The sequence below is a fragment of the Procambarus clarkii genome, chromosome 70 (assembly GCF_040958095.1).
Source record: "Procambarus clarkii isolate CNS0578487 chromosome 70, FALCON_Pclarkii_2.0, whole genome shotgun sequence".
Classification (NCBI taxonomy): Eukaryota; Metazoa; Arthropoda; class Malacostraca; order Decapoda; family Cambaridae; genus Procambarus; species Procambarus clarkii.
The window spans coordinates 26,438,492-26,463,371 of record NC_091219.1 but is presented as its reverse complement, the minus strand read 5'-3'; the positions used below and the strand labels follow the sequence as shown (position 1 = coordinate 26,463,371).

General features: G+C 50.1%; 1 long non-coding RNA gene across 1 annotated transcript; it reads left to right on the top strand.

Annotated features, from left to right (window-relative positions):
• The first annotated feature begins 237 nt into the window (after positions 1-237).
• On the top strand, positions 238-23,808 carry LOC123744867 (uncharacterized). Its single transcript, XR_011224182.1, has 5 exons — positions 238-340; positions 12,636-12,802; positions 16,641-16,753; positions 19,421-19,518; positions 22,056-23,808. It is a non-coding gene; the product is annotated as an uncharacterized lncRNA (long non-coding RNA).
• Positions 23,809-24,880: the final 1,072 nt, after the last annotated feature.

Below are 24,880 nucleotides of genomic sequence, written 5' to 3'. Positions count from 1 at the left end.
TTCAATTTTGTACGGTAATTTTTCAAACTTAAAATGTAAATAGCTATATATATATACCCCCTCTAAATGAAAAATGACCTAATTTAACATATGTGCTAAAAATATTAACATAAATAATTCGTTTGTTAGATAACAAGATATTCATAGCAATAAGGTTTCTTGGAATGGCCTATAATGCACGCAAATACTAGTTTACGCACTTTTCGGGTAGTACGCCTGGAATTTCAAAATGGCGTTCAAACGGCGGTTGGTCGTTGAAGGTTCAGCTGGTCAGTACCGTCGGTGCCGCCGACGCGACAACATGTACCGCTGATTTGCGACATCAGCAACATTGCTCCAGGTAAGAGTGATAATTCTTTTTGACATATTTATATCTTATATATACACAGTATATAGAATTATATAATATAATGGGGTTTCACGTATGGAGTTTGCTTCGAACAATGACTATCAATGTTAGTTTAGTTCGTTTATTATGCACCCCATACCCATCTTGTGGGCTACCTTGAGGTGCTTCTATGTTGGACTTGAAACCTATACTAGGTTTGTTGTTGGACTAGGCTTGTTGGACTTGAAACCGTTGTTCCTTGTTTGTGTTCCATCTGACCTTTTGAAGTTGTTCTCTGGATCCATATCTTCGAAACTGTTCAATATTTTAATAGGCAGGCGATGAGTCACAATAACGTGGCTGAAGTATGTTGACCAGACCACACACTAGAAGTTGAAGGGACGACGAGTTTCGGTCCGTCCTGGACCATTCTCAAGTCGATTCAAGTCGATATTTTAATAGTTTCGGTGAGATCCATCCTGGCATGCCTAGTTTGCAGTGTTGTTAGCCCTGTGACCCTCAACCGTTCATGGTATGAAACTAGACCTCATTCTGCAATTATTTTTGTCGCCTGGTGTTCAATTTTCTGCATGAAAGGTTGGGCGCGGGGTGGGTTCTCTGTCGGGCTCCAAGTGGGTTCTCTGTCGGGCTCCAAGTGGGTTCTCTGTCGGGCTCCAAGTGGGTTCTCTGTCGGGCTCCAAGTGGGTTCTCTGTCGGGCTCCAAGTGGGTTCTCTGTCGGGCTCCAAGTGGGTTCTCTGTCGGGCCCCAAGTGGGTTCTCTGTCGGGCCCCAAGTGGGTTCTCTGTCGGGCCCCAAGTGGGTTCTCTGTCGGGCCCCAAGTGGGTTCTCTGTCGGGCCCCAAGTGGGTTCTCTGTCGGGCCCCAAGTGGGTTCTCTGTCGGGCCCCAAGTGGGTTCTCTGTCGGGCCCCAAGTGGGTTCTCTGTCGGGCCCCAAGTGGGTTCTCTGTCGGGCCCCAAGTGGGTTCTCTGTCGGGCCCCAAGTGGGTTCTCTGTCGGGCCCCAAGTGGGTTCTCTGTCGGGCCCCAAGTGGGTTCTCTGTCGGGCCCCAAGTGGGTTCTCTGTCGGGCCCCAAGTGGGTTCTCTGTCGGGCCCCAAGTGGGTTCTCTGTCGGGCCCCAAGTGGGTTCTCTGTCGGGCCCCAAGTGGGTTCTCTGTCGGGGCTCCGGGGTGGGTTGTCGGTCGGGGCTCCGGGGTGGGTTGTCGGTCGGGGCTCCGGGGTGGGTTGTCGGTCGGGGCTCCGGGGTGGGTTGTCGGTCGGGGCTCCGGGGTGGGTTGTCGGTCGGGGCTCCGGGGTGGGTTGTCGGTCGGGGCTCCGGGGTGGGTTGTCGGTCGGGGCTCTGGGGTGGGTTGTCGGTCGGGGCTCCGGGGTGGGTTGTCGGTCGGGGCTCCGGGGTGGGTTGTCGGTCGGGGCTCCGGGGTGGGTTGTCGGTCGGGGCTCCGGGGTGGGTTGTCGGTCGGGGCTCCGGGGTGGGTTGTCGGTCGGGGCTCCGGGGTGGGTTGTCGGTCGGGGCTCCGGGGTGGGTTGTCGGTCGGGGCTCCGGGGTGGGTTGTCGGTCGGGGCTCCGGGGTGGGTTGTCGGTCGGGGCTCCGGGGTGGGTTGTCGGTCGGGGCTCCGGGGTGGGTTGTCGGTCGGGGCTCCGGGGTGGGTTGTCGGTCGGGGCTCCGGGGTGGGTTGTCGGACGGGGCTCCGGGCAGGCTTTAGGTACTCAACTGGCGGGCTCTGGGTGGGTGACTGTTCGGGCTCCAGGTGGGTGTCTGTCCGGCTTCGGGTGGGTTCTTGGTAGGGCTTGGGGGGTGTGGGTTCTTGGTAGGGCTTGGGGGGGTGTGGGTTCTTGGTAGGGCTTGGGGGGGTGTGGGTTCTTGGTAGGACTTGGGGGGGGGGTTCTTGGTAGGGCTTGGGGGGGTGTGGGTTCTTGGTAGGGCTTGGGGGGCTGTGGGTTCTTGGTAGGGCTTGGGGGGCTGTGGGTATTTGGTAGGGCTTGGGGGGGTGTGGGTACTTGGTAGGGCTTGGGGGGGTGTGGGTACTTGGTAGGGCTTGGGGGGGGTGTGGGTTCTTGGTAGGGCTTGGGGGAGTGTGGGTTCTTGGTAGGGCTTGGGGGGGTGTGGGTTCTTGGTAGGGCTCGGGGGGGGGGGGGGGGTTCTTGGTAGGGCTCGGGGGGGTGTGGGTTCTTGGTAGGGCTCGGGGGGGGGGGGTGTGGGTCCTTGGTAGGGCTCGGGGAGGTGTGGGTTCTTGGTAGGGCTCGGGGGGTGTGGGTTCTTGGTAGGGCTCGGGGGGGTGTGGGTTCTTGGTAGGGCTCGGGGGGGTGTGGGTTCTTGGTAGGGCTCGGGGGGGTGTGGGTTCTTGGTAGGGCTCGGGGGGGTGTGGGTTCTTGGTAGGGCTCGGGGGGGGGTTGGGTTCTCTGTAGGGCTCGGGGTGGGTTCTTGGTAGGGCTCTGGGTGGGTTCTTGGTAGGGCTCGGGGGGGTTGGGTTCTCTGTAGGGCTCGGGGTGGGTTCTTGGTAGGGCTCGGGGTGGGTTCTCGGTAGGTCTCGGGGCGGGCTCCAGGTACTCAACTGACGGGTTCCAGTTCACTCAACTGGCGGGCTCCGGTTCACTCAACTGGCGGGCTCCGGTTTACTAAACTGGCGGGCTCCGGGTGTTTGACTGGTCGGGCTCCGGGTGGGTGACTGTTCGGGCTCCAGGTGGGTGTCTGTCCGGCTTCGGGTGGGTTCTCGGTAGGGCTTGGGGGTGGGTTCTCGGTAGGGCTTGGGGTGGGTTCTCGGTAGGGCTTGGGGGTGGGTTCTCGGTAGGGCTTGGGGCTGAGTTCTCGGTAGGGCTTGGGGCTGAGTTCTCGGTAGGGTTTGGGGCTGAGTTCTCGGTAGGGCTTGGGGCTGCATGGGTTCTCGGTAGGGCTTGGGGCTGGGTTCTCGGTAGGGCTTGGGGCTGGGTTCTCGGTAGGGCTTGGGGGGTGGGTTCTCGGTAGGGCTTGGGGGTGGGTTCTTGGTAGGGCTTGGGGGGTGGGTTCTCGGTAGGGCTCGGGGTGGGCTCTTTCGGGATCGGGATAGGCTCTCGGGCTTGGGGAACCTCTGTAGGGCTCGGGGTAGGTTCTTGGTCGGGCTCAGGGTGGGTTCTCGGTAGGGCTCGGGGCTGGCTCCAGGTACTCAACTGACGGGTTCCAGTTCACTCAACTGGCGGGCTCCGGTTCACTCAACTGGCGGGCTCCGGTTTACTAAACTGGCGGGCTCCGGGTGTTTGACTGGTCGGGCTCCGGGTGGGTGACTGTTCGGGCTCCAGGTGGGTGTCTGTCCAGCTTCGGGTGGGTTCTTGGTAGGGCTTGGGGTGGGTTCTTGGTAGGTATTAGGGCAGGGTTCTTGGTAGGGCTTGGGGGTGGGTTTTTGGTAGGGCTTGGGGGTGGGTTCTTGGTAGGGCTTGGGGGTGGGTTCTTGGTAGGGTTTGGGGTTGGCTCCCGGTCAGGCTCGGGGTGGGCTCTTTCGGATCGGGATAGGCTCTTGGGCTTGGGGAACCTCTGTAGGGCTCGGGGTAGGTTCTTGGTCGGGCTCAGGGTGGGTTCTCGGTAGGGCTCGGGGCAGGCTCCAGGTACTCAACTGACGGGTTCCAGTTCACTCAACTGGCGGGCTCCGGTTCACTCATCTGGCGGGCTCCGGTTTACTAAACTGGCGGGCTCCGGGTGTTTGACTGGTCGGGCTCCGGGTGGGTGACTGTTTGGGCTCCAGGTGGGTGTCTGTCCGGCTTCGGGTGGGTCCTTGGTAGGGCTTGGGGTGGGTTCTTGGTAGGTATTGGGGCTGGGTTCTTCGTAGGGCTTTGGGCTGGGTTCTCGGTAGGGCTTTGGGCTGGGTTCTCAGTAGGGCTTGGGGGGTGGGTTCTCGGTAGGGTTTGGGGGTGGGTTCTCGGTAGGGCTTGGGGGGGTGGGTTCTCGGTAGGGCTTGGGGGAGTGGGTTCTCGGTAGGGCTTGGGGGGGGGGGTTCTCGGTGGGGCTTGGGGGGGTGGGTTCTCGGTAGGGCTTGGGGGGGGTGGGTTCTCGGTAGGGCTTGGGGGGGGTGGGTTCTCGGTAGGGCTTGGGGGGATGGGTTCTCGGTAGGGCTTGGGGGGGTGGGTTCTCGGTAGGGCTTGGGGGGGTGGGTTCTCGGTAGGGCTTGGGGGGTGGGTTCTCGGTAGGGGTCGGGGTGGGCTCTTTTGGGATCGGGATAGGCTCTCGGGCTTGAGGAACCTCTGTAGGGCTCGGGGTAGGTTCTTGGTCGGGCTCAGGGTGGGTTCTCGGTAGGGCTCGGGGCGGGCTCCAGGTACTCAACTGACGGGTTCCGGTTCACTCAACTGGCGGGCTCCGGTTCACTCAACTGGCGGGCTCCGGTTTACTAAACTGGCGGGCTCCGGGTGTTTGACTGGTCGGGCTCCGGGTGGGTGACTGTTCGGGCTCCAGGTGGGTGTCTGTCCAGCTTCAGGTGGGTTCTTGGTAGGGCTTGGGGTGGGTTCTTGGTAGGTATTAGGGCTGGGTTCTTGGTAGGGCTTGGGGGTGGGTTTTGGTAGGGCTTGGGGGGTGGGTTCTCGGTAGGGCTTGGGGGGTGGGTTCTCGGTAGGGCTCGGGGTGGGCTCTTTCGGGATCGGGATAGGCTCTCGGGCTTGGGGAACCTCTGTAGGGCTCGGGGTAGGTTCTTGGTCGGGCTCAGGGTGGGTTCTCGGTAGGGCTCAAGGTGTTTTCATGGTAGGACTAGGGGTGGGTTCTCTGTAGGGATCAGGGTGGGTTCTCGGTAGGGCTCTGGGTGGGTTCTTGGTAGGGCTCGGGGGGGTTGGGTTCTCTGTAGGGCTCGGGGTGGGTTCTTGGTAGGGCTCGGGGTGGGTTCTCGGTAGGGCTCGGGGCGGGCTCCAGGTACTCAACTGACGGGTTCCAGTTCACTCAACTGGCGGGCTCCGGTTCACTCAACTGGCGGGCTCCGGTTTACTAAACTGGCGGGCTCCGGGTGTTTGACTGGTCGGGCTCCGGGTGGGTGACTGTTCGGGCTCCAGGTGGGTGTCTGTCCGGCTTCGGGTGGGTCCTTGGTAGGGCTTGGGGTGGGTGTCTGTCCGGCTTCGGGTGGGTCCTTGGTAGGGCTTGGGGTGGGTTCTTGGTAGGTATTGGGGCTGGGTTCTCGGTAGGGCTTTGGGCTGAGTTCTCGGTAGGGCTTTGGGCTGGGTTCTCGGTAGGGCTTTGGGCTGGGTTCTCGGTAGGGCTTGGGGGGTGGGTTCTCGGTAGGGTTTGGGGGGGTGGGTTCTCGGTAGGGCTTGGGGGGGTGGGTTCTCGGTTGGGCTTGGGGGAGTGGGTTCTCGGTAGGGCTTGGGGGGGGTGGGTTCTCGGTAGGGCTTGGGGGGGTGGGTTCTCGGTAGGGTTTGGTGGGGTGGGTTCTCGGTAGGGCTTGGGGGGTGGGTTCTCGGTAGGGCTTGGGGGGGGGGGGTGGGTTCTCGGTAGGGCTTGGGGGGATGGGTTCTCGGTAGGGCTTGGGGGGATGGGTTCTCGGTAGGGCTTGGGGGGGGGGGGTTCTCGGTAGGGCTTGGGGGGGTGGGTTCTCGGTAGGGCTTGGGGGGTGGGTTCTCGGTAGGGCTTGGGGGGTGGGTTCTCGGTAGGGCTTGGGGGGTGGGTTCTCGGTAGGGCTTGGGGGTGGGTTCTCGGTAGGGCTTGGGGGGTGGGTTCTCGGTAGGGCTCGGGGTGGGCTCTTTCGGGATCGGGATAGGCTCTCGGGCTTGGGGAACCTCTGTAGGGCTCGGGGTAGGTTCTTAGTCGGGCTCAGGGTGGGTTCTCGGTAGGGCTCGGGGCGGGCTCCAGGTACTCAACTGACGGGTTCCAGTTCACTCAACTGGCGGGCTCCGGTTCACTCAACTGGCGGGCTCCGGTTTACTAAACTGGCGGGCTCCGGGTGTTTGACTGGTCGGGCTCCGGGTGGGTGACTGTTCGGGCTCCAGGTGGGTGTCTGTCCAGCTTCGGGTGGGTTCTTGGTAGGGCTTGGGGTGGGTTCTTAGTAGGTATTAGGGCTGGGTTCTTGGTAGGGCATGGGGGTGGGTTCTTGGTAGGGCTTGGGGGGTGGGTTCTTGGTAGGGCTTGGGGGGTAGGTTCTCGGTAGGGCTTGGGGGGTGGGTTCTCGGTAGGGCTCGGGGTGGGCTCTTTCGGGATCGGGATAGGCTCTCGGGCTTGGGGAACCTCTGTAGGGCTCGGGGTAGGTTCTTGGTCGGGCTCAGGGTGGGTTCTCGGTAGGGCTCGGGGCGGGCTCCAGGTACTCAACTGACGGGTTCCAGTTCACTCAACTGGCGGGCTCCGGTTCACTCAACTGGCGGGCTCCGGTTTACTAAACTGGCGGGCTCCGGGTGTTTGACTGGTCGGGCTCCGGGTGGGTGACTGTTTGGGCTCCAGGTGGGTGTCTGTCCGGCTTCGGGTGGGTCCTTGGTAGGGCTTGGGGTGGGTTCTTGGTAGGTATTGGGGCTGGGTTCTCGGTAGGGCTTTGGGCTGGGTTCTCGGTAGGGCTTTGGGCTGGGTTCTCGGTAGGGCTTGGGGGGTGGGTTCTCGGTAGGGTTTGGGGGGGTGGGTTCTCGGTAGGGCTTGGGGAAGTGGGTTCTCGGTAGGGCTTGGGGGAGTGGGTTCTTGGTAGGGCTTGGGGGGTGGGTTCTCGGTAGGACTTGGGGGGGTGGGTTCTCGGTAGGGCTTGGGGGGGGTGGGTTCTCGGTAGGGCTTGGGGGGGTGGGTTCTCGGTAGGGCTTGGGGGGGGGGGTTCTCGGTAGGGCTTGGGGGGGTGGGTTCTCGGTAGGGCTTGGGGGGGTGGGTTCTCGGTAGGGCTTGGGGGGTGGGTTCTCGGTAGGGCTTGGGGGGTGGGTTCTCGGTAGGGGTCGGGGTGGGCTCTTTCGGGATCGGGATAGGCTCTCAGGCTTGGGGAACCTCTGTAGGGCTCGGGGTAGCTTCTTGGTCGGGCTCAGGGTGGGTTCTCGGTAGGGCTCGGGGCGGGCTCCAGGTACTCAACTGACGGGCTCCGGTTCACTCAACTGGCGGGCTCCGGTTCACTCAACTGGCGGGCTCCGGTTTACTAAACTGGCGGGCTCCGGGTGTTTGACTGGTCGGGCTCCGGGTGGGTGACTGTTCGGGCTCCAGGTGGGTGTCTGTCCAGCTTCGGGTGGGTTCTTGGTAGGGCTTGGGGTGGGTTCTTGGTAGGTATTAGGGCTGGGTTCTTGGTAGGGTTTGGGGTTGGCTCCCGGTCAGGCTCGGGGCGGGCTCTTTTGGGATCGGGATAGGCTCTCGGGCTTGGGGAACCTCTGCAGGGCTCGGGGTAGGTTCTTGGTCGGGCTCAGGGTGGGTTCTCGGTGGGGCTCGGGGCGGGCTCCAGGTACTCAACTGACGGGTTCCAGTTCACTCAACTGGCGGGCTCCGGTTCACTCAACTGGCGGGCTCCGGTTTACTAAACTGGCGGGCTCCGGGTGTTTGACTGGTCGGGCTCCGGGTGAGTGACTGTTCGGGCTCCAGGTGGGTGTCTGTCCGGCTTCGGGTGGGTTCTTGGTAGGGCTTGGGGTGGGTTCTTGGTAGGTATTGGGGCTGGGTTCTTGGTAGGGCTTTGGGCTGGGTTCTCGGTAGGGCTTGGGGGGGTGGGTTCTCGGTAGGGCTTGGGGGGTGGGTTCTCGGTAGGGCTTGGGGGGGTGGGTTCTCGGTAGGGCTTGGGGGGTGGGTTCTCGGTAGGGCTTGGGGGGGTGGGTTCTCGGTAGGGCTTGGGGGGCTGGGTTCTCGGTAGGGCTTGGGGGGGTGGGTTCTCGGTAGGGCTTGGGGGGGTGGGTTCTCGGTTGGGCTTGGGGGGGTGGGTTCTCGGTAGGGCTTGGGGGGTGGGTTCTCGTTAGGGGTCGGGGTGGGCTCTTTCGGGATCGGGATAGGCTCTAGGGCTTAAGGAACCTCTGTAGGGCTTGGGTTAGGTTCTTGGTCGGGCTCAGGGTGGGTTCTCGGTAGGGCTCGGGGCGGGCTCCAGGTACTCAACTGACGGGTTCCAGTTCACTCAACTGGCGGGCTCCGGTTCACTCAACTGGCGGGCTCCGGTTTACTAAACTGGCGGGCTCCGGGTGTTTGACTGGTCGGGCTCCGGGTGGGTGACTGTTCGGGCTCCAGGTGGGTGTCTGGCCAGCTTCGGGTGGGTTATTGGTAGGGCTCGGGGTGGGTTCTTGGTAGGGCTTGGAGGGTGGGTTTTCGGTAGGGCTCGGGGTGGGCTCTTTCGGGATCGGGATAGGCTCTTGGGCTTGGGGAACCTCTGCAGGGCTCGGGGTAGGTTCTTGGTCGGGCTCAGGGTGGGTTCTCGGTAGGGCTCGGGGCGGGCTCCAGGTACTCAACTGATGGGTTCCAGTTCACTCAACTGGCGGGCTCCGGTTCACTCAACTGGCGGGCTCCGGTTTACTAAACTGGCGGGCTCCGGGTGTTTGACTGGTCGGGCTCCGGGTGGGTGACTGTTCGGGCTCCAGATGGGTGTCTGTCCGGCTTCGGGTGGGTTCTTGGTAGGGCTTGGGGGTGGGTTCTTGGTAGGGCTTGGGGGTGGGTTCTTGGTAGGGCTTGGGGGTGGGTTCTTGGTAGGGCTTAGGGTTGGCTCTCGGTCAGGCTTGGGGTGGGCTCTTTCGGGTTCGGGATGGGCTCTCGGGCTTGGGTTACCTCTGTAGGGCTCGGGGTAGGTTCTTGGTCAGGCTCAGGGTGGGTTCTCTGTAGGGATCAGGGTAGGTTCTCGTTAGGGCTCTGGGTGGGTTCTCGGTCGGGCTCGGGGCAGGCTCCAGGTACTCAACTGACGGGTTCCAGTTCACACAACTGGCGGGCTCCGGTTCACTCAACTGGCGGGCTCCGGTTTACTAAACTGGCGGGCTCCGGGTGTTTGACTGGTCGGGCTCCGGGTGGGTGACTGTTCGGGCTCCAGGTGGGTGTCTGTCCGGCTTCGGGTGGGTTCTTGGTAGGGCTTGGGGTGGGTTCTTGGTAGGTATTGGGGCTGGGTTCTTGGTAGGGCTTGGGGGTGGGTTCTTGGTAGGGCTTGGGGGTGGGTTCTTGGTAGGGCTTGGGGGTGGGTTCTTGGTAGGGCTTGGGGGTGGGTTCTTGGTAGGGCTTGGGGGTGGGTTCTTGGTAGGGTTTGGGGTTGGCTCCCGGTCAGGCTCGGGGTGGGCTCTTTTGGGATCGGGATAGGCTCTCGGGCTTGGGGAACCTCTGTACGGCTCGGGGTAGGTTCTTGGTCGGGCTCAGGGTGGGTTCTCTGTAGGGCTCGGGGTGGGTTCTTGGTAGGGCTCAGGGCAGGTTCTCTGTAGGGATCGGGATGGGTTCTCGGTAGGGCTCGGGGCGGGCTCCAGGTACTCAACTGACGGGTTCCAGTTCACTCAACTGGCGGGCTCCGGTTCACTCAACTGGCGGGCTCCGGTTTACTAAACTGGCGGGCTCCGGGTGTCTGACTGGTCGGGCTCCGGGTGGGTGACTGTTCGGGCTCCAGGTGGGCGTCTGTCCGGCTTCGGGTGGGTTATTGGTAGGGCTTGGGGTGGGTTCTTGTTAGGTATTAGGGCTGGGTTCTTGGTAGGGCTTGGGGGTGGGTTCTTGGTAGGGCTTGGAGGGTGGGTTCTCGGTAGGGCTCGGGGTGGGCTCTTTCGGGATCGGGATAGGCTCTCGGGCTTGGGGAACCTCTGCAGGGCTCGGGGTAGGTTCTTGGTCGGGCTCAGGGTGGGTTCTCGGTAGGGCTCGGGGCGGGCTCCAGGTACTCAACTGATGGGTTCCAGTTCACTCAACTGGCGGGCTCCGGTTCACTCAACTGGCGGGCTCCGGTTTACTAAACTGGCGGGCTCCGGGTGTTTGACTGGTCGGGCTCCGGGTGGGTGACTGTTCGGGCTCCAGATGGGTGTCTGTCCGGCTTCGGGTGGGTTCTTGGTAGGGCTTGGGGGTGGGTTCTTGGTAGGCCTTGGGGGTGGGTTCTTGGTAGGCCTTGGGGGTGGGTTCTTGGTAGGGCTTGGGGGTGGGTTCTTGGTAGGGCTTGGGGGTGGGTTCTTGGTAGGGCTTGGGGGTGGGTTCTTGGTAGGGCTTGGGGGTGGGTTCTTGGTAGGGCTTGGGGGTGGGTTCTTGGTAGGGCTTGGGGGTGGGGTCTTGGTAGGGCTTGGGGGTGGGGTCTTGGTAGGGCTTGGGGGTGGGGTCTTGGTAGGGCTTGGGGGTGGGGTCTTGGTAGGGCTTGGGAGTGGGTTCTTGGTAGGGCTTGGGGGTGGGTTCTTGGTAGGGCTTGGGGGTGGGGTCTTGGTAGGGCTTGGGGGTGGGGTCTTGGGTGGGCTTGGGGTGGGGTCTTGGGTGGGCTTGGGGTGGGGTCTTGGTAGGGCTTGGGGGTGGGGTCTTGGTAGTGCTTAGGGTTGACTCCCGGTCAGGCTCGGGGTGGGCTCTTTCGGGTTTGGGATGGGCTCTCGGGCTTGGGGAACCTTTGTAGGGCTCGGGGTAGGTTCTTGGTCGGGCTCGGGGTGGGTTCTCTGTAGGGATCGGGATGGGTTCTCGGTAGGGCTCAGGGCGGGCTCCAGGTACTCAACTGGCGGGCTCCGGTTCACTCAACTGGCGGGCTCCGGTTTACTAAACTGGCGGGCTCTGGGTGTTTGACTGTTCGGGCTCCAGGTGGGTGGGTGTCCGGCTTCGGGTGGGTTCTTGGTAGGGCTTGGGGGTGGGTTCTTGGTAGGTCTTGGGGCTGGGTTCTTGGTTGGTCTTGGGGCTGGGTTCTTGGTAGGGCTTGGGGGTGGGTTCTTGGTAGGGCTTAGGGTTGGCTCTCGGTTGTCAAGCTCGGGGTGGGCTCTCGGGCTTGAGGTACCTCTGTAGGGCTCGGGGTAGGTTCTTGGTCGGGCTCAGGGTGGGTTCTCTGTAGGGCTTGGGGTGGGTTCTCGGTAGGGCTCTGTGTGGGTTCTTGGTCAGGCTCGGGGCAGGCTCAGGGCAGGCTCCAGGTACTCAACTAATGGGTTCCAGTTCATTCAACTGGCGGGCCCCGGTTCACTCAGCTGGCGGGCTCCGGGTGGGTGACTGTTCGGGCTCCAGATGGGTGTCTGTCCGGCTTCGGGTGGGTTCTTGGTAGGGCATAGGGTTGGCTGCCCAGACAAGTACAAGGGGAATGTTGTCTACGCTTATGTCGACCGTGCTCTAAGCCACAGCTCAGGATGGAAGCAAGTCGATGAAGAACTCTGTAGGGTAAGGCAGGTCCTAGTCAACAACGGCTTCTCCAATGGTTTCGTTGAAGACATCATAAAAAGGAAGGTGAAACACCATGCAACCTCTGAAGAGTCAACTAACACAACACCTGTACCCCCTATTAGACTATTTTACAGGAACTTCTTTTCCACAGCTCATAAAACGGAGGAAAGGGTCCTGAAAGATATTGTTAATAGGAACGTTATCCCTACAGACAAAAATCAGAAGATACAATTGACAATTTACTATAAAACCAAAAAAACAGCCAACCTACTCATGAAAAACTCTCCTGACACAAAGCAGAACGCCTTAAAGGAGACTAACGTCATCTATACCTTCGAATGCCCACTTGGGGACTGTAAGCCTCAAAGAACTCAGTATATAGGCAAGACAACAACATCTCTTTCCAGGCGATTAACAATGCATAAGCAACAGGGCTCCATTAAGAAACATATCTCTTCCCACAACCAGGCCATCACCAGAGAAGTCTTAACAAACAACACAGAAATCATCGATAGATACAGCGATAGCAGGCAGCTTGACATCTGTGAGGCACTACACATCAAGAAGTCAACACCAGCAATCAACAGCCAATTGATGCACAACTATATTCTACCCACTTCAAGACTCTGTACCAATATAGAAGCATCAAGAGGAAGTATGGGTCAATATAGGCCCTTTGCAGTTACTTCCATTCTTCCCTCTCATTTATCCAATTTATACCCATTGTTCCGTGTTCTGCGTTGGTCAAAAGTTTGTTCACCTCTTCCAAAACTGTTGCAACACATCACCTCACTCAAATGCGAGTATATAAGACAAGCTGTTTAATGTTAGCATAAGTAAAACTCTGTTTAGTGTTCTCAGGTTACAGTTGTGTGTGTATAAACTAACGTCTCTGAAAATGTAACAAGTTATTACGAAACGCGTTCAAGCCTCGCGTCAGACTAGAAATAAAAATGAATTTTGGAGAATTGATTTTTCAATTACCATCCACAGTAAAAAAGAAACATAAGAAATATTGAGAAAATTCGTGGTAGAATTATTAATCTTACCTTTTCGGTCATATTTAACAATATATACATTATATATAATATATATATGTTACTCTTATTACAAATTCGGTACTTACCGCAGTTTGGATCTGGCAACCGAGGTCCCCGTGGCACGGAACCCTCGGCCTTCACCAGCACTGTTGTGGACCAGCAGACGACATACAGGAGCAGCTGGCCAGCAACATTCCCACTCAAAATGCAGACGTCAAACAACAGCTCTGACCCACGGAGAGTGGATAAGATTGTTAGGTAAGTGAATGTAGGGGGGATATTGTAGTGCAAGATGATGTTATTGTGTAATGATGAGGATCTGTGTGTGTGGGGGAGGAAGTTAGTAGGTCATCATATGGACAATTCGTTCTTATATAGGCATGGGTTTTCTTGTCTCTGTACAATGCTTTGGTGTGATGTTTAAAGAATTACTTGTCTGTACACCTATATGGGTGGGATTTAGGGTATTATAGTTCGGTATTTTTGCTGTAGGGGGTATAGGTCATTACGTATACAAGATGCTTAGTTAGCAGACTTAAAACGATAATGATTAATGATAAAACAATCTAATCCATATAACTTAACCAAGTCTAACTTAGTAGTACATTTTTATCAGAAAACTAGCCGTGTTGAAATGATTTTTTACTCCCATTTTGTTTGGAGTTTGAAAAGAAATGGCGAGGGTTAAACAAAGCTCATTTATTTATTTATATACAAGAAGGTATATAAGATTTTAACTTAATTTTTAGTTTTGACAGATAAGACCATATTAAATCAGATACAAGTCATACCACATACACGATGACTCGCAAACAAATGTTAAAACCTATCTAACCTAGGGTTTCTGGGTTCGATCCCCGGTGAAGGCAGAGACAAATGGGCAAAATGTTTTTCATCCTGATGCCCCTGTTACCTAGCAGTAAATAGGTACCTGGGAGTTACAGTTGCTACGGGCTGCTTCCTGGTGGGGGTGTAACAAAAAAGGAGGCCTAATCGAGGACCGGGCCGCGGGGACGCTAAGCCCCGAAATCATCTCAAGATAACCTAGCTCAACCCAACCTAAACTAACCAAACCAAGAATCAACCTAACCCAAACCAATGGAGTCCAGTACAGCTTAACCTAAGCTAATACATCCTACCATAACAGTATAGTGTATACGGTTTTAACAAACGGGAAAACGAGCATCGTCGAATTATTTCATGTCCAAAAAGTACCATCCATAAAGTTTGATACGTTAGGATGTATTAGCCAAGATTAGGCTGTGTTAGGCTTGGTTGGTTTGAGTTAGCCTGGGTAAGGTTAGGTAAATTTTCCAATCCATTTGTGAACAGTCATGTGTACAGGGTGACACATTATTACAGACCGTTTTACTAGTGATAAAAAAGCAATGTAGGACTAACACAACTATTGGAAAACAGTTGTGTTATCAGTGTATAGTAGTAATTAATAATTTTGTACAAAGTTTGCATAAAAATGTTAGGTGTTTCAAGTAACTCACTAGGTTCTGGTAGACCTTTCATGACCCGTATAAAGGCCAGGCTGTGTGTGAAGAACTGTTAAAACCATCAACAGGTAATACAGTATACAGAAATGTTTATTGAACTAAATGCAGCTGGCCGAAGCAGCCATTGACATGAAACTGTTAGCGGCCAGTTTCATGTTAGTTACGTATTTATGGAAACTCTCCATCAGCGACCACATAACCATATTTTAAAATGCACTATAATCTTAATTTAAATATATTTTGTTATTACAGTACTGTATCTGGTTTTCTTTACAAAGTACAGTATTTATATCATCCTACCCACAACAGTTGTTTAATTTCCGAGTACCTGTTTACTGCTAGGTGAACAGAAGAATTAGGTGAAAGGAAATGTGCCCAGCCATATCTGTCCTGACTGGGAATTGAACCCAGGATCCCCAATTGGGAGTCAAGGGGGAAGGCAACCGATTTTTACCTGACTTTACCTGAGGGCCACTAACGTATTAGTGGCCTCGACGAGAACAGAAAAGCTTGTCCAAAGTCCCCTCATTTGCCTTGATTATTTTTTTCCAGTTGGATTTTAAAATGTAAGAGTTTGGGCAATTATGTTTGGCAGGTAGGCAGTTCCATGGGTTTATAACTGTATGGGGGTAAAAGGCATCTCTTGTTTTCAGTCCTATGTTGTGGTTTGTTGAGCTTTTATAAGACATTATCTGGATCAACATCCTCCAAATTGTTCAGTATTTTAAAATTTCAATGAGGTCTGCTAAGTCATGTCTGGTTTGAAGTGTTGTTAGTGCTGTGGCCCTCAACTGTTCCTGGTATGAGAGTTGATTACACTGTGATACCCTCAACTATAATAAATTCTGTTTTCAGACAACATACAGCCTCTTTGCTCAAACCCCTGGACATACTAAACATTTAATCCGTACTCTTCACATTATAAACACTTGCAAAGCTCTGTTCCTTAATACTAACTCAGATTTTAAACTTCCGAATTGTATGAAATAAGAATGTTTGTGATGTTCTGCATGAACATCACTGCTGAAATATCTCTAAGATTCTCTATGCAGGTCTCTATATAGAGAGACCAAATGTGTGGAATTTCCTAACCCAATGTCTTCACTTTAGTATCCCACATTGTGCTAATTACTCATCTAGTGCTGTACTATCTACAAATGCACTCCATCAACATAATTTCTCATCACCCTTATTACTACCTTACCTCTCGCTTAACAATTAGCTTAGCTTAGATGTCACGCTATTGTGATTTCTGTGTATAATGAAGTAAGGGCGAAGAGGTAGAACGGCCTATTGACATAGCTCGAGTGCATGGGGGGAGTTGTGTAAAATCCTGGTTTGTCTCTTGGAGAGGCTGCAGGATCCAAGTAAATTCAGAAGAATTTCTGGTTGCAATTCTTATACCATGTCGTAGCTCAGTCGATTAAGGCAGCGTCTGGGATGCTCTTGGACGCAAGTTCGAATCCTCGTCACGGCCCCTTGTAGATTTGTTCTCTTAAGATTAACTGTTTCCCTTGTACAATAATTTAAAATTCACTGCAAATTTTGCATTAGCTTTAAGATTTGCCTAAAATGCTATGCATGTTAGTGGCTTTACAAGAATGTACAGATAATGGCGATTCATTTGTACAAATAACCCATTGTAGTGAATAATATTGTAGTGTCAGGGGGGCCTAACGGCTGAGTGGACAGCGCTCCGGATTTGTATTCCTAAGGTTCCGGGTTTGATCCCCAGTGGAGGTGGAAACAAATGGGCAGAGTTTCTTTCACCCTGATGCCCCTGTTACCTAGCAGTAAATAAGTACCTGAGAGTTAGACAGCTGCTACTGGCTGCTTCCTGGGGGGGTGTAACAAAAAGGAGGCCTGGTCGAGGATTGGGCCACGGGGACGCTAAGCCCCGAAATCGTCTCAAGATAACCTCAAAATACTGTAGTGTAGTGGTCAACACAGTCAGCTCGCAATTGAAACGTTCGGGATTGATTTCTGCCGCAGGACAGGGACGTTTGGCACGTTTGCTTTTGCCCGATGCCTGTGTTCACCTAGCGGTAAATAAGTACCTAGGAGTTGGGCAACTATTGTTGGTTGCATCTTGGGAAAGACTAGTAGTTGGCCTAGAGGGGACCTTGATAAACCTAACTGGCTTTGTCCCAATGGGAAATCATACTTAAGTACGATACAAGTAAAAAAACTTTTCAAAATCTTTTCTGTGGAGAGCCTTGTAGGCTCCAGGGAGCCTCTGGGCTCACCCAGAAAATGGTGTTTCATTACATTGTGCTGTATTTTTTTTTTTTTTTTTCAAATAATGTTACTTTTGTGAGGGTTTGTGTACAGTAATTATTGAACTTCATTGTTATTTGTATTTGTAATATGTTCTCTCATCTTCCCTCCTGATTTTCCATAACTAATCACTTCTTGCAAAGAGAATTATAAAACCTGTGTTTATTGAATTCATTTTATTTGCCTTCTCACTCATGCTTTAATGTTACTTATTTGATCAATAACACCTTACTGATACAGTAATAATAATAATACATTAATATTACATTTTTATACATACCAACTGCAATATAATGTAATTTGACCATTGACAGGTACAAACCATCAGCACAAGGGACTCCAGGGGCCCCTGGTGAAGATCCAACTACTGACTACATGAATGTATAGGCATGATATGATCTTCAGCATGTGTGGTCTAATGATGAGAGTAAGTTTTGGGTTTCTGGCATTATAGGGTCTGTTCTGAAGCCCACGGTATCATCCCTATTGTCTACCACTATCATCCCTATTCATCCTGGCACTAGCTTGCTCAGTTTTTTTGTTTTCAACTCATATTTTATGAACTACTGTATATTGTATGTAAGTGATGTTGGCATTCATGGGAACATTTTCTGTGGGAGCCATGCTTTTTGTATTGTTTATATTCATGCTTCACTTGTTAGTTTAAGGCACCCATCTTGTGTGCCCTTAGCTGTTCATTCATTCTGATTTAGTTTCTCAACTCTCTGCCTTGTAGCTAGTTTGTATTACCCATTCCCACCAGTAATATTTTTCAAGATTCTGGGTGTTGTCCTAGTCAGGGCTTCTCCTTTTGAGTTGCCATTACATCAGTACTGCTTGGGACTCGGTCCACGTGGCCAGGCCTGTTGCTGGGTATTTTAGTGTGTGTTATGTCTGATTCTGACTCGTGTGCCATGTTGGTGCCTTGCATCATCTTCTGTGTGTACAGTTGGAGTCACACTAATAATACTTCAATACCTGTCACATAGGTCTGAACTTTCTAGTTTTTTAATTGATAGGAGGTTGGAGAACAGTCAACTCAACCCTTGTGACTAACATGGATGTCCATTATTCGGTAATTATTGTGCCGAAGATTGTAATTAAGTCAAAATACATTTTCACTTTACTGGAAAATTTATGGCATGAGCGTGAAGTGAGCCAAAAGTGTGACAAAGCAACAGCAGTCGGCTGAGTGCTGGGCATGGGGGAAGAGGGAGGGAGGGTGTGAGACTATCCCTTCCTCATTTCCTCTCTCAAGCTTGGTGAAAAAGTTCTCTCCTTTTGAATGTTTGGTTTCAATAAAGTTGTGTGTGTGTGTACATCTATAATTTTAATACTAAATTATCCGTGATCAGTATCATATGCCATAATCAAGACGCATCATAAAAGAATTTTTTGCAAATAATTTATTAATAATAATAATTCATTGTGTTGGAGGACTGGCAGCCAGGTTATACATACAGTACATGTTAGGTTTGTATCCAGGTTCTTCCCTCCCTTTCCCCCCTATCCCTAGGGTCTAATTACTGACCCTCCCCAGTATGCAACCCCACAATAAGCTGACTGACTTTTGGGTACCTATTTCCTGCTAGGTGAACAGGTACATTAGGTGATAGGATACACACCCGCTATTTCTATCTTACCTGGGATTTGAACCCAGAATTCTAGATTGCGAGTCAAGAACGAACTCGACTATACTACCCGTACCCTCAATTTACTGGGATTTATGTCAAGAATGGTTGAGTTTGTGTAAATCCTGGTCATTATGTTATGTTGGGACCACCAATAATTGTCATATACTGTAATTATGATTTTTAAATGGAATTGTTTGCCAATGATTGCTCTATCATATGCCATTGTCAAAATGATAAGTACATACTGTAATAGATCATGTTGGACCACAAATTTTAGATCCATTTGGCATAGGGTCTCCATTTTTGTGCAACTCTGGAGCTCTTCTCAGTGTTACCTTGAGGTGCTTCCGGGGCTTAGCGTCCCCGCGGCCCGGTCGTCGACCAGGCCTCCTGGTTGCCGGACTGATCAACCAGGCTGTTGGATGCGGCTGCTCGCAGCCTGACGTATGAGTCACAGCCTGGTTGATCAGGTGTAATTATGTTTAGAGCAGGGTTCTTCCCAGCTGGTTTCACCATTTGTGTTGTCTTCAAAGATTGCCTTGATAGCATTGCTCTAGTTGTTTGAGCTGCTGCTGTGGGATGTGGTTGCATATTTACACTATATGCGGCCTGTCGTGCTTTCCAGCGTGCAGTTCTAGATCATCAGGAATCTTCTTAGTTGTATTCCTTGTGGTTTGCCTCTCTTTTTACACCCTTTCTACTTTCTGGAGGGAAAGGGAAGGGAAGGGAATTATTAGGAGAAATCACTAAATCATTATAACTATATAGCATTTGGAAGGGATCAATATAAGGATTTTTGATGGGACATGGGGACGAAATTGTGCCCAACCACTTGGACAGTCGGGGATTGAAAACCGGCTTGCAAAAAAATGGGCCTTCGCTCTACTGTCTAGCCCAAGTGGTTGGGCGGGAAGGGAAGGTAGATCAATCTTTGATAGCTGGCAGTGCAGTATTTTAGCCTCAGTCTGCTTCAGTTGAGTTCTTCGGATCCAGCTTTGGGCCATGTGTAGATCCATATCTCCTGGTTCCTGGCTGGGGTAGGGGTTCTAGTGCATCGTTCGCTCTGGACAGTGCTCCTGTTCACCCTTCGTTTTTGAAGTGTTGACCTTTTAGGCAAGTTCATTGAAACCTCAGGTAACCTCAGGGCTGTCATCTGGTGGAAGATGGGTAAATCAAGGGCCTACCAGAAAAAGATGTTTAATTATACAGTATTCAATGCTTAATTTTCACATATATAGTACAGTACATGTTTTAAGTAAATAATATCAGACTTTATCTTGGATCATTTTCTTATTTAGGGTTTTAATCTTATAATACTTATATTGAGGAATGTGATTTCTACTCACTTTATGAATTTTAATCCTCCAAATACTGTATTATTAAAACTATGATTATAGAAATTTTAGACATTGTTGTTATAAATGATACTCTATAGTGAACTCATTATTTCTTACTTGCAGTTGAAGTGGTGTGCTTGGGTTGCGCTATACTGCTCTTGCATCAGCTTTGCCAACTCGAGAGTCAATGACGATACGAAACAAATGCTCAGCAGCTTCATGTAAGGTTTATCTTGTTTTCTTCTGAAATTTGTATAATACTAAACCCATAAAGGTACAACCTGTCCTCATAGCATGTCACATTTTAACATATACTTTACTTTACACAAGGCCAAAACCTGGTGTACTAAGGCAAATAAACATTGCGACGGGGTAAATACCCTAACTGTGCAACCTGTCCTCTTACAAATTACGTCTGAATTTGGTCGTTTGCCCATATGGCCGAAAATGGACGTAATTTAAAAATAAAAAAATTAAAATAAATTTTGGATTTTGTTTCAAAACAGTAAGTTAAGGGTCCTCTCGTAGGTTAGGAGGGCAGGAAATTGTCCTCAAGTTTCAAAAGCTATGAAAAACGTTAAATGAAAGTTTCCTCTCCTAACCTTTCCAAGTAAGCCAGAGGACTTAGAGAAAACGCGACAGTGTCACTTTCGTGAGCCAATTTCATTTCAAATTACGTTCATTTTTGGATATAGCATGCATTCGAACGAAAAGCGACGTTATTTTCAAGAGGACAGGTTGAACCATGATGTGCCTGACCACCATCATATGGTGGGTCAGGTCACCTAAAGTCCCAGCTAGCCTGCCATCCCCGCTCGTTGAGCCAAATGGAACCCCCAAATATTCTATAAGGAAGAGAACAGGACTGGGAGGTGAGCGATTGACTACATGCCTGAAAAGGGCATTTCATTACCTGGATCTGGATTTGTACCTGGATAAGGGGGTTCTGGGATTTCTTTTCTCCAAGCCTGGCCTGGGCCAGGCATGACGTGCAAGATCTTGGTCCAGTAGACTGTTGCTTGGAGTGGCCTGCAGGGCCATATTCCCACTTACAATCTAGTTAGTCCAGCACTTCTTGCAGGAAACTCTAATTTTTTCTTGAAGAAATACTTTTGTTCCAGCCATACTTATTTTATTTGCTGTGAGGATATTAAGGAGCCGTGGTCCTTTGATATTCATACAGTGTTCTATGATTGTTCCTGTGGCACCTTTATTCTTCACTTGCGCTATTCTGCATTTCCTACCATATTGTTCGCTCCACTACCTTACCTTACCTTGAGGTTACCTTGAGGTGCTTCCGGGGCTTAGCGTCCCCGCGGCCCGGTCGTCGACCAGGCCTCTTGGTTGCTGAACTGATCAACCAGGCTGTTGGACGCGGCTGCTCGCAGCCTGACGTATGAGTCACAGCCTGGTTGATCAGGCATCCTTTGGAGGTGCTTATCCAGTTCTCTCTTGAACACTGTGAGGGGTCGGCCAGTTATGCCCCTTATGTGTAGCGGAAGCGTGTTGAACAGTCTCGGGCCTCTGATGTTTTTTGAGAGATATACAAGAGTTGTTACATTCTTGTACAGCCACTAGTACGTGTAGCGTTTCGGGCAAGTCCTTAATCCTATGGTCCCTGGAATACGATCCCCTGCCGCGAAGAATCGTTTTTTCATCCAAGTACACATTTTACTGTTGCGTTAAACAGAGGCTACAGTTAAGGAATTGCGCCCAGTAAATCCTCCCCGGCCAGGATACGAACCCATGACATAGCGCTCGCGGAACGCCAGGCGAGTGTCTTACCACTACACCACAGAGACTGCTCTTGTTGTTGATAGTTCTCTCTCGGAGTACTTGTTGCACCTCCGCTTTTCAACGGGGGTATTCTGCACATCCTTCCATGTCTTCTGGTCTCATGTGATGTTATTTCTGTGTGCAGGTTTGGGACCAGCCCCTCTAATATTTTCCACGTGTAAATTATTATGTATCTCTCCCGCCTGCGCTCAAGGGAGTACAGATTTAGGCTCTTTAGTCGGTCCCAATAGTTTAGATGTTTTACTGAGTGGATTCTAGCAGTAAAGGATCTCTGCACTCTCTCCAGGTCAGCAATTTCTCCAGCTTTGAAAGGGGCTGTCATTGTGCAGCAGTACTCCACTCTAGAGAGCACAAGCGTTTTGAAAAGTATCATCATCGGTATAGCATCTGTTATAATATTGTGCAAATTTTGGACCTGGATATTCATACAGTGTTCTATGACTGTTTCTGTGGCACATTTTTTCTTCACTTGCGCTATTCTGCATTTCCTACCATATTGTTCGCTCCACTATGTTATAATACTGTGCAAATTTGGGACCTGGAGTTCAGTCCATGTATACAGTACATGATACCTCTCTTGTCTCCTTTCCAGAGTACATTTTGGGAGCTTCAAATGGTCCCAATAATTTATGTACTTTATTGTGTTTGTGTGCTGAGTATGTCCTCTGTATTCCCTGTGTTTCAACAATCTCTCTTGCTTTGATTTGTTATTTTTGGGAGAGCCCTGTCAGTAGTTTTCTGAGCTTACTTGTCAGTCACTATAGCATTGACTTCATGATTTTCCTAAGGGTGACAACACTTGCATAATTGTCTTTTGTTATTGAATGTAATTTAAATTACATTATTCCAACCCATTGTTACTGGCTAATAGTTCTGATTTTCAAAGTAAATTATCATAATTAAACAAATATACTTTTATTTGCTTGTCACAAATAATTTACTAATTATATTAACATTTCAGGTTGTCCATTTCTGCAGTTGTGATGTCCTACCTTCAAAACCCACAGCCAATGACACCTCCATGGTCCAATATATAAACAGTTCTATATTATCGATTGTTTTTGGTTGAATGGAAATGTATAATTGCCTCACCATACTTGTATTAAAATTGTACTGCTGAATGACAGTGACAATTTTAGTTTTAATAAACTAGCTAATGGTGCCAGGTTTGTATTATGATGTGCAATATGGAACAGTGCCAACATTTGATGATGTGCATGAGTTACAAAATGGCTTGGTTTGTTAATCTTTTAATTTGTGTAGCCTGCACTATATAATTCTTGTGTTATACTTCCCATCCAAAAGTTTCTTGTAAGCAGCTTGTCTTTTTTTTTCTTTAACAAATGGACAAATTTGTATTGTCCCATAACATTATCATGTCATTCATGCCAGTGTAAAAGGCAATAGCATGAAGGTCAAAGCTTGAAATATCCTGGAATATGAAGTACCATACGAGTTGATCCTCGAGTGACAACCACATTAGTACAGTAGATAGCCTCCATATTAGACATAAAAGGAAGACTTGATCACCACGTTAGAAATAGAAGAGTGAAAGGGAATTGGGAGTGGAATGGTAGGCAGTCAGTATGGGGGAAGGGAGACTTTTGGAATACAGTACAGTACTGTCCATTCAGTAGAGCCAGGCTGTCACCTGATCGGATGACAGGCAAAGTTATCAGTCACTAGCACTGATTTTATAGTTTTCTTCGAGGTGACATCAACTGCATAATATCTTTTTGATCATGAAATTACGTTAACTCCAACCAGTTACTGCTGGCTAATAATTCTTAGACATAAAGGAAAGAGGACAAATCAGAAGAGCATGTTAAGATAGGGCTACCTGAATAGGTTTCAGTTGTGGTTACTCCATCAGAGGGGCGTTCATGGGGATAAAGACAGATTCTACAGTAAATTGTTAATTCCTCTTTTAGGACTGCCTCTTCTTCCATTTTGCTTAGTTATGCAAAGTTGTTGTTTTATGGTTACAAAGGAAACATATCATTCCTTAATTTCTTTTTTTGACTGTATCAGAATTTAGAATTTCTAAAATATAGTTACAGGTTGTAAGTACAGTATGTATAACAGTTTATACAGTACTATACTTAGTGTATAAAATATATATTAATGCAGGCCATATGTATTATTGTTAAATATGTACTTTTGTATTTCATAGTAAACCTTTTACCATAATATATAATTATCTTCTCCTTTCAATAGTGCATTTGTCATGTTGAATTATATGGTATGTATCAAGATTTTATTGGTACTACCTTGTTGACTGCGTGTTCCTCCCGTTACTATACTGTATACAGTATCTCTCCTTCCCATTACAGTATTACGCTGAGATGTATCAGTAAGGTGGTTGGGCTCACTGGCTCAAGCAAAGAATATTCACTATACAATACTATATTGAATATAAATTCAGTGGATTTTGTACTACATGGGAACCTGGTCCAAGATAGGGATTTTAATCTAGCCAGTGACCTGTACAATGAATTTGGCATCTAGATAATGCAGAATTCCTCCAAGACTGATAATTTTAAATTAATATTACTAAAAAATTCAAACGGTGCTTTTTCCATGGGATTTCTGCATCAAATTATGCACAAATGTATGTCCTATCATGTGCACAAATAAAGGGTGAATGCTGTGGATCTTGTTGTCCATTAAAATCTGTACAATAAAGCTTTCAGTCACATGCCATCCCTAAGGTGTGGCGTTGTTTACAATTTCCCATTTAGAATCCTTTCATTAGAAAGTATTTACATCACAGTATTGTATGTCGAACATAAAAAATATTAAATGTATAAAGATATTGTACACAATGTGATAAATCAATGATATAATCTTTAGAGCAGGACAGCACGATCGAACCAATGTTGTGGATAACCACAGATGTGCACCTTAACCCATGGACTAGGATGTGCAAAAAGTTACACGACCTGGGGCCGGATTCAGGAAGGTACTTACGAAGGTTTTTCCTCTTGGCTAAGAGCGTTTTCCGTCTTAGCGCCTTCGTGGCGGCTACGTCCGTATTCAATTAACTACCCTAAGTGGAAAAACCTTCGTAAGTTCATTCCTGGATTTAAGTGTGGTTTCGACCACTCGTAGCTTTACGTAAACTGGATATAAGTAATTTTTTCTCTACTACATAACACTGGGATCGATTTATGATATTGGAACATGACCAAAATATTATAGCTGGTGAATCTAGTGAAGAGGAATCCTTCGTGTTAGTTATATATGCATTCTCTGCTTGAAACTTGAAGTAAATATGTGTTTGATGATAGTAGAATTAGTTTTATAATAGCAAGATATTATACCAGTAGTTATTAAGTAAATAAACACTGGTGAACATGAAATATGAGAGAAGGTGATGAGCCCTGCCTGATGGGATCATTTACTATCACCAAATGTGCCTGTTCACCTAGTAGTAAGGGTGTACCTTAGCTATACATACCCATTTCTAATTTATTTAGTTTGGTTTTATTTTGAAATTAAATCTGGGTGAGACATAAAATAAAAATATGCTGCACAAATGATGTTAGGTAAGGAAAAGGATAAAAATGTCAAAAACTTTATTCATTGAATACTTAAAGCTATAATTATGACTATATAGATTATTAAAAAAGAGAGAGGGAAGTAGGGGTCCAAGACCTCTTCCAGTTTTACAATTTGGGTGTGGAACAAGTAATTATCAAAAGAAGGCACCATGCCGGGAAGGCTATGTAGCAGTAAGGCAGTGAGGTGAGGCAGCTACTTATTTGAGAAATGCTTATTTTATTT